The sequence below is a fragment of the Bufo gargarizans genome, chromosome 11, assembly GCF_014858855.1.
Source record: "Bufo gargarizans isolate SCDJY-AF-19 chromosome 11, ASM1485885v1, whole genome shotgun sequence".
Lineage (NCBI taxonomy): Eukaryota > Metazoa > Chordata > Amphibia > Anura > Bufonidae > Bufo > Bufo gargarizans.
In genome coordinates, this window is record NC_058090.1 from 80,982,800 (window position 1) to 80,995,010 (window position 12,211).

Sequence of the window (12,211 nt, forward strand, 5' to 3'; positions counted from 1 at the left end):
GAAAATGTCTATCGCTTTCCATACACAATTTATAACGCAGTTAATTTAATCTCAGAGGCGTTAAATCACATGAAACTACAGAAAAATCTTAAAAAACCAAAAGCTGAAAACTTAGTTCCTTCATTGAAACACAGGGTTAGTACAACTATTCTGAACACAATGAAAATATAAATTATGACTGTAATTTTATGTTTTAGGGTAAAAAAAAATGACTTATGGGCAGCCACATGGCCCTTCCGCCAAAAATAGAACACGTCCTATTATTGTCCGGCCGTTCCGTTCCCCAAAGTGCGGAATGTACCAGGATCCGTGTTTTGCAGACCACAAATCATCCAAAGGTAGTATGCATGAGCCTTAATTCCTAGTGTCCATGGGATGGGGGCCCCATGTGTGCGCTAGGGACCTGAGTCTACAAGGCATTTACTGTATATCAGGTACTGTTGATATGGAAAGAGATGGGAAAACCTCTTGAAGCTTTATGTTCCCAAAAATTGGAAATAGGAGAAAAAGTATTATTGCTTGTAATTTAATGTTATTAGCTAATTCTAATTTATTTTAGAAGCTGAACTTCACAGTGTAAGAGAAGACCAACACTTACTCTAATATGCAGAAATAGATTTATTTTATGTCACATAGGTGCACATAGTAATAGGATAAAACGGGAGGATAGTGTTTGCTGGCATGAATACTATAATGGAGCTGTTGGTTTCAGCTCCCCATTCAATACACCTTCCTATCCAGTTGTAGCTGTTCTATTTCCAATACACCTTCCTAGCCATCTGTGGCTATTCACTCCCCAAAACTCCTTCCGAGCTGTCTGTGGCTATTCACTCCCCAATATATATTATATTAGACGCGCAGATAATCGCTAACAAGTGTTCGTAAGAATGCTCGTAACCGATGATCTGCCTGTGTAACACTGCCACGATCCATCAGGGTAAAAAAATAAATACCTTATCCATTTGATCACGTAAAGGTCATTGCGGCCATCTTGATTGAAGCCAATGCCAGCCTAGTGACGTCGTACATAACCGCGTCATAGATTTCATGCAGTATCTTCAATCAAAATGGCACAATGGCCTCTTTGCGCGCAAAGCATGAGGCGAGTATGTATTTTTTGTTTTTACCGCCATTTACGGGAAATTTGATTCCTTTACCACGAGCCAAGAGAAAATTTGGCTTTGCAGCAAATAAAAAAAAAAATCTGAAATTCGTATTGAAGTTAATTTTTTTACTTTGATTCACTTACCACATGAACGTGTGCACCCCGTGGTCGTGCTGCGGCCCATAAAATGCGGGCCGCAATGCACGAACACAGTTCCGTGGGACAGCCACACCAGATCGCTGACCCATTCACTTGAATGGGTCCGCGATCCGGCCGTTCCGCAAAAAGATAGGACATGTTCTATCTTTTTGCGGAACGGAAGTACGGGACGAAACCCCATGGAAGCACTCCGTAGTGCTTCCGTAGGGATCCGTTTCGTGCTTCCGTTCTGTACCATTCCGCATCTCCGGATTTGCGGACCCATTCAAGTGAATGGGTCCGCATCCGTGATGAGGAATGCCCACGGAACGGCACCTGTGCATTGCGGATCTACAAATGCGGTCCGCAATACGGCAACGGGAAGCACACAGGGGGCCTAACATTGATCTTGACTGAATAGAAGTGTTGACAGGTTGCTTTTCCTCACAGTCTTCTGTGTATGAATATACTAAATATATGGTTACTAAAATAGAATTCTAAGGTAATAGAATTCAACATGAATTTTAAAATAATTTGGGGCAAATCTAAATCTGAATATTTGGCGATTTTAATTCAGGTAAATTTCTCAAATTGGCATTAGCCACTTTTCAGATCAGAAGACAGGAAAGATGAAGGAGGATCACATAATCCTAGTTGGTGTGGGGGTATACATACTGGCAGGCCTCTGCAGCCGAAAAACAAGACTTTTTCAGATCAATTTTTTAAACATAAAAAAAATCAAAGGTGTACTGCAGCCATACACTTACACAGAGTTATATATACAGTATCACTGTTGCTTTAAGATTACTAATGTCTTGGAGTGAAAGAGCTTGAAATTAGTTACGGTACATACTGTCCAAGGAGAGCCCAGAATGTCATCAACAACGTTTAAGGGCAATTTTTGAGCAATTTTCAATTTGGGGTAAATTTATTGTGCATTCACATGATCTTCAAACAATGTAGATAAGGGCCGTGTGACATCTGTGTTGCATCATTTTATTTTTTTTTGTTTTGTTTTGTTTTTTGGATGACCCATTGTAACAATGACTATTCTGTATATTCTACATGTTCTAAATTATAGTGTTCTACATTATACATGTTTTATCTTTTTACGAGGCTGCAGAATGGACATAATGATGAGAACAGCACTGTGTGTTGTCTGTATTTTACGCGGCTTTATTGAAGTCAATGGGTCTGCACCCAATCCGCAAAAAAATGCGGATTGAATGCGGAGCAAATATTCTGAAACAAATCTAATCCCTAATTGATTTGGCCATTTTAAATCCAAATTGCATTAAAAAAAATTCACTCATCACTAATAGTTGCATAATTAGTACAGTTAAAAATACACACTGTATTTCCATCAAGACATCCTGCGATGAGTGACCCAAAAATTTTAGCATTTCTCAGTAGGGCATTGCAAATAACATAATGGTATTTTCTATTTTTTCAAACCTTCTCACATTAGAGAATGTGAGAAGGTTTTTTCAAACCTTCTCACATGAGTGGCATCCTAAAATGCCACTCATTTTAGGATATCTTGGGCCAAGAGGAAAGGTAAAGTAAAACACATCTTTATCCAAGCTCTGTAAACCGGCACAAAAGCAACCATGTACAGAAAGTTCTATTGTAGGCATAAAAGTAGATGGGAGAGGATTCATCAGCCATGTTATGTAACATTCTGTGGATGCAATGTTTCCATGACACATAAGAGGGTCCAAGTGCAGAAGAATTTGGGTAGAAATCCTATTTTTTTTTATTTCTGTATTTTTATTTTTATTTTTTATTATACTATTGTACTTATTTTTTTCTTGGCCTGCACACCCTTTCCCTTTGACCCAACCCCTTTTAAAAAGGAAGATGGACATTGACATCCAGGGATTTGACTTGTAGATGTAATGAACGGCGTCACGCACAGGGAGGGAAAAGGGAAAGCCCTGCCCAAGGGAGAGGGAAAGGTGGTGACCCCTGACTCACCTTGCGGCTGGCACCTGACTGCCCTGACGTCACTAGACAGGTTCCTCACCCGTGCGGCGATCACGTGCCTAAACCCTGGCTTTCCCTAAAATGAGCCCTAGATAGTCAACGGGCCGGTGGGATCGCTAGTCCGCACCACTGACACTAAGAGGGAAACACCAGGGAGAGGACAGACAATACAGACAAACACATAAACCCAGGTGGGCGACCACAGCAGACCACAAAGGTCCAACAGGGATCCGGAGGGAAATGTTCTGGACCAACAACCAGAGAACGCAGCAACACAGCTCCAGTGGGTCAGTATAGAAGTCCAGGCAGGAAGCTCTATATCTGGCAACCAGAGAAGTGTGAGAGGGGAATATAAGGAGGTTGGGAGTGCTGGACAAGGAACAGCTGAGGAGAAGGCGCTACGGATCCCTGAGTGAGCCAAAAAGGGTTGCAAAGCAAACCCAGAAAACTACCATTAAGAAACAGCCCTATCTTACATAGAGCGCGCAGCCAACTGCTGCGACTTCCTGACCCCGGGTATAACGGAGTCAGGCATGGTTCTTGACACCCTCATGACAGTCGATCAATATAACAGGATTACAGGTTGGACTTGATGGACTTTTGTCTTTTCCGAACTTTAATAACTATGCAACTATGTAACTTGGATAACAGATAAAGAAAAGGAGTGTAAGTCTCGAAAATTCTTTTCCCCATTGATCCACAGAAAGAAAAAAATATACTGGCCCAAATTTACTAATGTGTCCATCAAAAATCTGTCTAAAAAAGTGGATTACTTTGTCATAATTCGGCGAATAATTTTTACAGACAGATTTTTTAGGTCGACTCATGAGTAAATCTAGCACATTGTATGCCACTGATCCCTTTGTGTTTTACCTCTACTAATATAAGTTTTTTTATTTCCTTCAGCTTAACTATTACTTAAAACATGTAAGGCTAAAGGCTTCATCGGGTGCAGACATTTTTATCAACGAGGAAGGATTTGTTGAGGGGAATTTTGAGATTTTGAACTTTGTTGAACACTCAAATAGCAATATATCAAAACCCATTGTTGGTATCTGGTCATCTTCTTCTAACCAAGTTGAAATAAACAAGAGTGCCATAGTCTGGAATACATTCTTCAATGAGGTAGTAAGCATTCAATGTGTATTTTATGCTCTTATTTAAAGGGAAATTGCCAGCTCGATTTCGGGACACAGTCTGCATATAGTACAATAATAATCTGGTCATGTTGCTCCAGAAGGGCCTCTTGTGTATTCCTTCTAACTTGTCAATATGCAGAAAATCATCTACAATACATTCTCCCAACCAATAAAATGTATTTGTTACATGTCAAGGAGACTGAAGCTTTCCTCCTCGAAGTCAAGCTCTCCCACATAGAAACATAGAAACATAGAAACATAGAATGTGTCGGCAGATAAGAACCATTTGGCCCATCTAGTCTGCCCAATATATCTGAATCCTATGAATAGTCCCTGGCCCTATCTTATATGAAGGATAGCCTTATGCCTATCCCATGCATGCTTAAACTCCTTCACTGTATTTGCCGCTGCCACTTCTGCAGGAAGGCTATTCCATGCATCCACTACTCTCTCAGTAAAGTAATACTTCCTTATATTACTTTTAAACCTTTGCCCCTCTAATTTAAAACTGTGTCCTCTTGTGGTAGTTTTTCTTCTTTTAAATATGCTCTCCTCCTTTACCGAGTTGATTCCCTTTATGTATTTAAAAGTTTCTATCATATCCCCTCGGTCTCTTCTTTCTTCCAAGCTATACATATTAAGGTCTTTTAACCTTTCCTGGTAAGTTTTATCCTGCAATCCATGGACCAGTTTAGTAGCTCTTCTCTGAACTCCTTCAGCCTGATTGATGTTCCCTATTAGTGTTGAGCAAATCAAAGTTAATTTAGTAGACTTCTATCCGAATTTCAGGAAAAATTCCATTCGCTGCAAAGCCGAATTTCCTCATGCTTCATAGTAGCAAATCAATTTTCCCTGAACATACTCACCTCATCCATTTGTGCTGAAGAGTCCACTGCGGCCATCTTGATTGAATATCTTGCACAAAATTGTGTGCCCAGTGGCGTTTGACGTCACCATGCCGGCCAGCTTGATGACGTGCACCACGGAAGATTTTATGCTGGATTTTCAATCAAGATGGCCACTGCGGTCTCTTCGCAATCAAATGGATGAGGTGAGTATTTTTATTTATTTATTTTTTTAACAGATTTACCCCTGACAACCCTCAATGGTCATCTCAGATGCCATGATCAGCAATGGGTCAGTTCAGGACATTTACCAGTGTCACACATCATAAGTGCACCTTTATTTTCTAAACAAACCAAATTCTCACTCTTGGCATTGGAAGCCAAAAGTAGCAACATTTTTAACAAATTGTCATGTGCGCAAAAAAAAATGTCACAAACTTACCTGTCTGGGCTCCAGTGGTGAGATCTCCCTTCTGGGAGAGACACTCTGCTAAGCCACATTCCCTGGTGATGCGACAGCATCCTTAGCAACAGGATGCAATGCTCTGTTTCACCCTGCAGCGGGAGTGTGTTGGAGGAGATAAGCAGCAAACTGATTGCTCAGCTGCTCTATTCCTATGTGCTGTGTTATAACTAATGGAGTGCCGAGTCATGACCTATTAGGTTCTGATCCTGGGACTCTGTGATCAATTTAAATTCCTTCCTGGTCATACACCAGAGCCAGTGATAGTCTCCGAATCACGAGCTGTGTTTCTGGTTCCTGTGCTTTTTAGATTGCTCATACTTCTGACCAATCTCTGTCTCTTGTTTAGCACTTTGTGGTCTGTCTGATTCTGATCTTGGCTTGTCTTCTGACCACTCTCTGTCTCTCGTTTGGTACTGTGTGGTCCTTCTGGTTCTGATCTCGGTTTGTCTTCTGACCATTCTCCGTCTCTTGTTTGGTTCTGCATAGCCTGTCTAGTTCTGAGCCATATATGTATGACCCTCTTTTTGTCTTTTGTCTCTTGATGTTTGTGTGTGGTATTTGGGAGAAACCGTTGAAGTTGTTACTTCAACTAATATGTATCTCAAATCTATGTCTAGCTTAGAAACGTTTTCCTCTGAAAGTGGGTAGGAACAAGCAGAAGGCTCATGTTCAGCTATTTCCGTGGCTCCGATTAATTTCCATGTAGAATGGCTGCATATACAGCATGACAATAAGACATAAGCCCATTGTTCTTGGTAATGGTGCAGTTTTCATCCCCAAAATACCATCTATTAATAAGTTCATAACTGTAAAAACAGGGTTTTGTGGGATGACATCTTTAAGACTATATCAGAAGCAAAATGTATAAAGCAATAACATTATCGAATTGGAAATGTCCAAGGTTAGTGCTAAATAAATCAAGGCGTCCGAATAGGACTTCTATCCAAATTTCAAGAAAAATTTGATCTGCCGCAATGCCAAATTTCCTCATGCTTCGTGGTAACAAATAGATTTTTCCTGAAATGGCGGTAAAAAAAAAAAAAAAAATCATACTTATCTGCATTTGATCGTGAAGAGGCCGCTGTGGCCATCTTGCTTGAAGATCCAGCACATAATCTTGTGCACAGTAATGTATGATATCACAACACCAGCCAGCAAGATGACATCATCACACACCACGCAAGATTTTGAGCTGGATCTTTAAGCAGGATGGATGTGGTGGCCTCTGTGCTCAAATTGATAAGGTAAGGCTACTTTCACATTAGCGTTCGGGGCTCCGCTTGTGATTTCCGTTTGAAGGCTCTCACAAGCGGCCCCGAACGCATCCGTACTGCCCTAATGCATTCTGAGTGGATGCGGATCCGCTCAGAATGCATCAGTCTGGCACCGTTTGTCTGCCTGGCCGTGCGGAGGCAAACGGATCCGTCCAGACTTACAATGTAAGTCAATGGGGACAGATCCGTTTGAAGTTGACACAATATGGCTCAATTTTCAAATGGATCCGTCCCCCGTTGACTTTCAATGTAAAGTCTGGACGGATCCGTCTGAAGCTACTTTCACACTTAGAATTTTTTCTAAAATATAATGCAGACGGATCCGTTCTGAACGGATTCCATCGTCTGCATTATAGGAGCGGATCCGTCTGTGCAGACCCCAGACGGATCCGCTCTGAACGCAAGTGTGAAAGTAGCCTAAGTATAGTTTTTTTTAAAATGATCAACCCCTGAAATGCTTTAATATTAATCTCAGATGCCGCATCTGAGAGGTTCAATGACGGAGGGCGACACAATCGCCGTTCCCCATCATTGCACCCGTTACTTACAAATAGTGATGGACGAACATCGGCCGGGACAGTTCGCAAACGCGATCAAATGTTTGCGAACCGCAAGTTCGCGGAGGGCCCCATTCACTTTCATGGCAGGCGTACCTGAAAAACCTTCAGCTCACATTTGCAGCCACCAAATACTTAGTAGAAGTGAACAAATAGTCCCACAACATGGACAGTGACATACTAGAGGGGGATCAATGACACAAATTCCAACTAAAAATATGTGTCTTAATCAAGGGACATTTTTATGCGTCTTAAAAGGGAAATTATCTGAAATGTGCCCTGTTGGAGCCTAGAAATTTTTTATTTTAGGCCACAGGAGTACAGGCCTTAAAAATTAGGCATTCACCTGACAAAAAAATAATAATTCTGATTATGTAGCTGGAGGTACATTATGCGGTCAATGGATAAAAATGTTATTGTAGACCACTGGACTACAGGCCCCAAACATTAGGCCTTCACCAGACAGAAAAGATCAAGTGATTATGTGGCCGTAGATATATTACACGGTCAATAGATATCAATTTTACTGCAGACCAGTACAAATACAGGTCAAATACTTTTTTTTTCAAAGAACTAAAAAATCTAAAATTGGATAAAAAACCCTAACAATAACATGTGGTCGTCACTGGTGTTGAATTCCTCTGAGGACCCAACTATTAGGCATTCACTGTACAGAAAAGAACAAGTAAGTGGCTGGAGGTAGATTACACGGTCATTGGATATCAATTTTACAGCAGCAAAACCGCAAACAAATGCTGCACAACCCAAATGCACTATATAGAAAGTATATAATTGGTATATAACACCCGGCTTCAATCAGTTTTTTTGAGGGGCAACTGGTATATCACACCAGTTGAAATTATTTGTTCCAATAGCGTTTGTCACTCTGTGAGCTGAGATAACGCAGTAAAACCGCAAACAAATGCTGCACTAACCAAATGCACTATATAGAAAGTATATTATTGGTATATAACACTTCTGCTTCAATCAGTTTTTTGGGAGGCAACTGGTATTTCAGTAGAAATTATTTGTTCCAATAGCGTTTGTCCCTCTGTGTAGCTGCAGTATCGCAGCAGAACCGCACACAACTGCTGCACAATACAAATGCACTATAATATACGTTCTATGTTAGAAAGTATACTATAAGTATATTACACCACTCAGTAAGTCACACCTATCGATAGCACACCTATACCAGTCCTTAAAAGGAGTTTTGTGGCCCTATTAGCTAGCGTTTGGTGTCCCTAACAGTCTGTCCCTATTCCACACAGCAACCTCTCCCTACACTGGCAAAAGACTGAATGTAAAATGCCGGCTAGATCAGGTTTATTTATAAGGTAGGGGGTATGTCCATGTGCTGAAACATCTCAATTGGCTGTCCTTTACCACCTTATGGATGTGTCATGGGTCAAAGTTCTTCACAATGTAAAAGAATATGGCGCCGGCGGACATCGTCATAAGTTCGCCCATTCGGCGAACCGCGAACGAGCAAAGTTTGCCGAGAAACGACTGCCGGGCGAACCGCAAGGCCATCTCTACTTACAAAGAAATTTGCTTTGTGACAAATTAATTAGTCACAAAACAAATGTTTTTGTAAAATTCCACAAAGGAGCCAAATCAAATTTTTTAGAACTTTACTCATCACTATCCAAGGTATTGAAATACAATGAGAAGTCCACCTTCCTAGGACTACTTGTTAACATCACACAAACCATCCATGAAGCATTGAACCATTTTCCTTGTCTTTTTTTCCTCTAGACTCCACAATCTTTGTGCAGTTATCCTTGTTCTCTGGGATATAGAAAGTCTCTTAAAACTGGTAATCTGGCATGCTGCTTTGACTGTGTACAGTGTAATGATGGGGAGATAACAAGTGGTGCAGGTATGTACAGAAGCCTGGGTTTCTAGGGGCATAGCTAGCTACTTTAACAAATCCTGGGGCTCAATCTCTCTCCACCACAAGAGTAATCCCACCATAGACTTTTATTAAAAATGTAAATAGATATTTATAGAAGTAAATATGCCATAAAAGCCTTGGACCAACCCATTCTCGTCTCTGTTGTAAAAGTATTTACACATATGTGGTCACTCCCTATCAAAGAGAATAAAAGTTATCGTAAAATGCAAGTGAGCATGCTTGCTTTAATGAACAGTGACCAAGTGGGCAAGGGCGTTTTTTTTGTTAAGGACTAGGGAACCACTAATCTACCAGGGTTTTAGAGGCTCCAAATGGCTAGAAGACCATGTTAAACAACACTGATATGCAGTCTTGGCCAAAATGACTGATCCTCAAATGCTGTCATACCACCATGGAAAGCTTTACAATTACTGTCATACAATGCAAATATTGTACAAAGCCTAATGAAAAGGGCAACATGTGGGGAAAAAGTCCCTTATACTGTATTTCTAACATACTGTAGTGGTAACAGGTAATTTGAACATAAAGAAGAAGGAAAGAAAGGGGAGGAAGAAGAAAGAGTGGGCAGGGGGGAAGGAAAAATCAAATGGAGGGAAAGAAGGAATTAAGGAAGTAAGGATACGGTAAATATGATTGTATTTGCTTTTCAGCTATGGAAACCTGTGAAAGTTGTCCTGAAGACCAATGGCCTAGTCCTACTAGAAATAAATGTATTAAACGACCTCTGCATTACCTATTCTTTGAGGAGGTTTTAGGAATGTCGTTAGTGGTCATAGCCACCGTCTTCTTTGGAACTGCCTCATCAGTACTTTGGGTTTTTATTAAATACAGGAATACTCCTCTAGTCAAAGCCAACAACCAAAACCTGAGCTATGTTCTCCTGGTGTCTTTGATGATTTGTTTTCTTCTATCCTTCATATTTATTGGACGACCTAAAGAACTGACTTGCCTCATGAGACAAACCACTTTTGTCTTTGTCTTTGCTGTCGGCTATTTCTTCTGTTCTAGGCAAAACATTGACCGTTCTTGTTGTGTTTAATGCTACAAAACCTGGAAGCAAAATAAGAAAATGTGTAAGATCGAGGATTTCTACTGGACTTGTCATTCTGTGTTCTTTGGGTGAATTCATCATATGTCTAACTTGGCTGATCTTTGCTCCACCATTTGTTGAACTCGATACTAAGACTATTCCTGGGACAATTATAGTTCAATGTAACGAAGGCTCCATTATTGCCTTCTATGTTGCAGTCTCATATATTGGGGCTTTAGCAGTTTTTAGTTTTATTGTTGCATTTATATCTAGGAAGCTTCCAGACACTTTCAACGAGGCCCAACACATTACATTCAGTATGCTGGTGTTCTGTAGTGTTTGGATGTCCTTCATCCCCACGTATCTGAGCACAAAAGGAAAATATATGGTGGCTGTAGAGATCTTTGCTATATTGGCTTCTAATGGAGCATTACTGTGCTTTATATTCTTCCCCAAATGTTATATCATACTTCTAAGGCCTGATCGTAATACAAAAAGAGATATTAAAGTAAAAATATTAAAAATTTATGGATAGTTTTTGTCCTAAGAAAATATAAATTAATGTAGGATCCTGAAATTGAATCTCTGACTTATGCTTCCCTTGTCTGGTGTGTGATTTTTGGTGGTTGGTCAGGTTTGCAGTTTTGCCACATTCTTTCCATTTTGTTTTAATAAATTGAATTACACATTATGGGACGCTTCAAGTTTTGGATTGTTTTAACCCTACTTTAATCTATGCTTTTCCTCAGCTTTGTATCTGAACTGTTTGTATTTACAGTTGAGGTGTATTTACAGTTTCGAGAAAAAGTATGTGAACCCTTAGGAATGATATAGATTTTTGCACAAATTGGTCATAAAATGTGATCTGATCTTCATCTAAGTCACAACAATAGACAATCACAGTCTGCTTAAACTAATAACACACAAAGAATTAAATGTTACCATGTTTTTATTGAACACACATGTAAACATTCACAGTGCAGGTGGAAAAAATATGTGAACCCCTAGACTAATGACATCTCCAAGAGCTAATTGGAGTGAGGTGTCAGCCAACTGGAGTCCAATCAATGAGATGAGATTGGAGGTGTTGGTTACAGCTGCCCTGCCCTATAAAAAACACACAACCGTTCAGGGTTTGCTTTTCACAAGAAGCATTGCCTGATGTGAATGATGCCTCGCACAAAAGAGCTCTCAGAAGATCTACGATTAAGAATTTTTGACTTGCATAAAGCTGGAAAGGGTTATAAAAGTATCTCCAAAAGCCTTGCTGAGAGTTCAGCACTGCTGCTACTCTCCCTAGGAGTGGCCGTCCTGTAAAGATGACTGCAAGAGCACAGCGCAGACTGCTCAATGAGGTGAGGAAGAATCCTAGAGTGTCAGCTAAAGACTTACAAAAGTCTCTGGCCTATGCTAACATCCCTGTTAGCAAATTTACGATACGTAAAACACTAAACAAGAATGGATTTCATGGGAGGATACCACAGAGGAAGCCACTGCTGTCCAAAAAAAACATTGCTGCACATTTACAGTTTGCACAAGTGCACCTGGACCCTAACCCACCAGCTGAAGCTCAACAGAAAATGGGTGTCGCAACAGGACAACGACCCAAAGCATAGAAGTAAATCAACAACAGAATGGCTTAAACAGAAGAAAATACACCTTCTGGAGTGGCCCAGTCAGAGTCCTGACCTCAACCCGACTGAGATGCTGTGGCATGACCTCAAGAAAGCGATTCACAACAGACATCCCAAGA

General features: G+C 40.5%; 1 pseudogene; it reads left to right on the forward strand.

Annotated features, from left to right (window-relative positions):
- The first annotated feature begins 203 nt into the window (after nucleotides 1–203).
- On the forward strand, nucleotides 204–10,993 carry LOC122921353 (annotated as a pseudogene).
- Nucleotides 10,994–12,211: the final 1,218 nt, after the last annotated feature.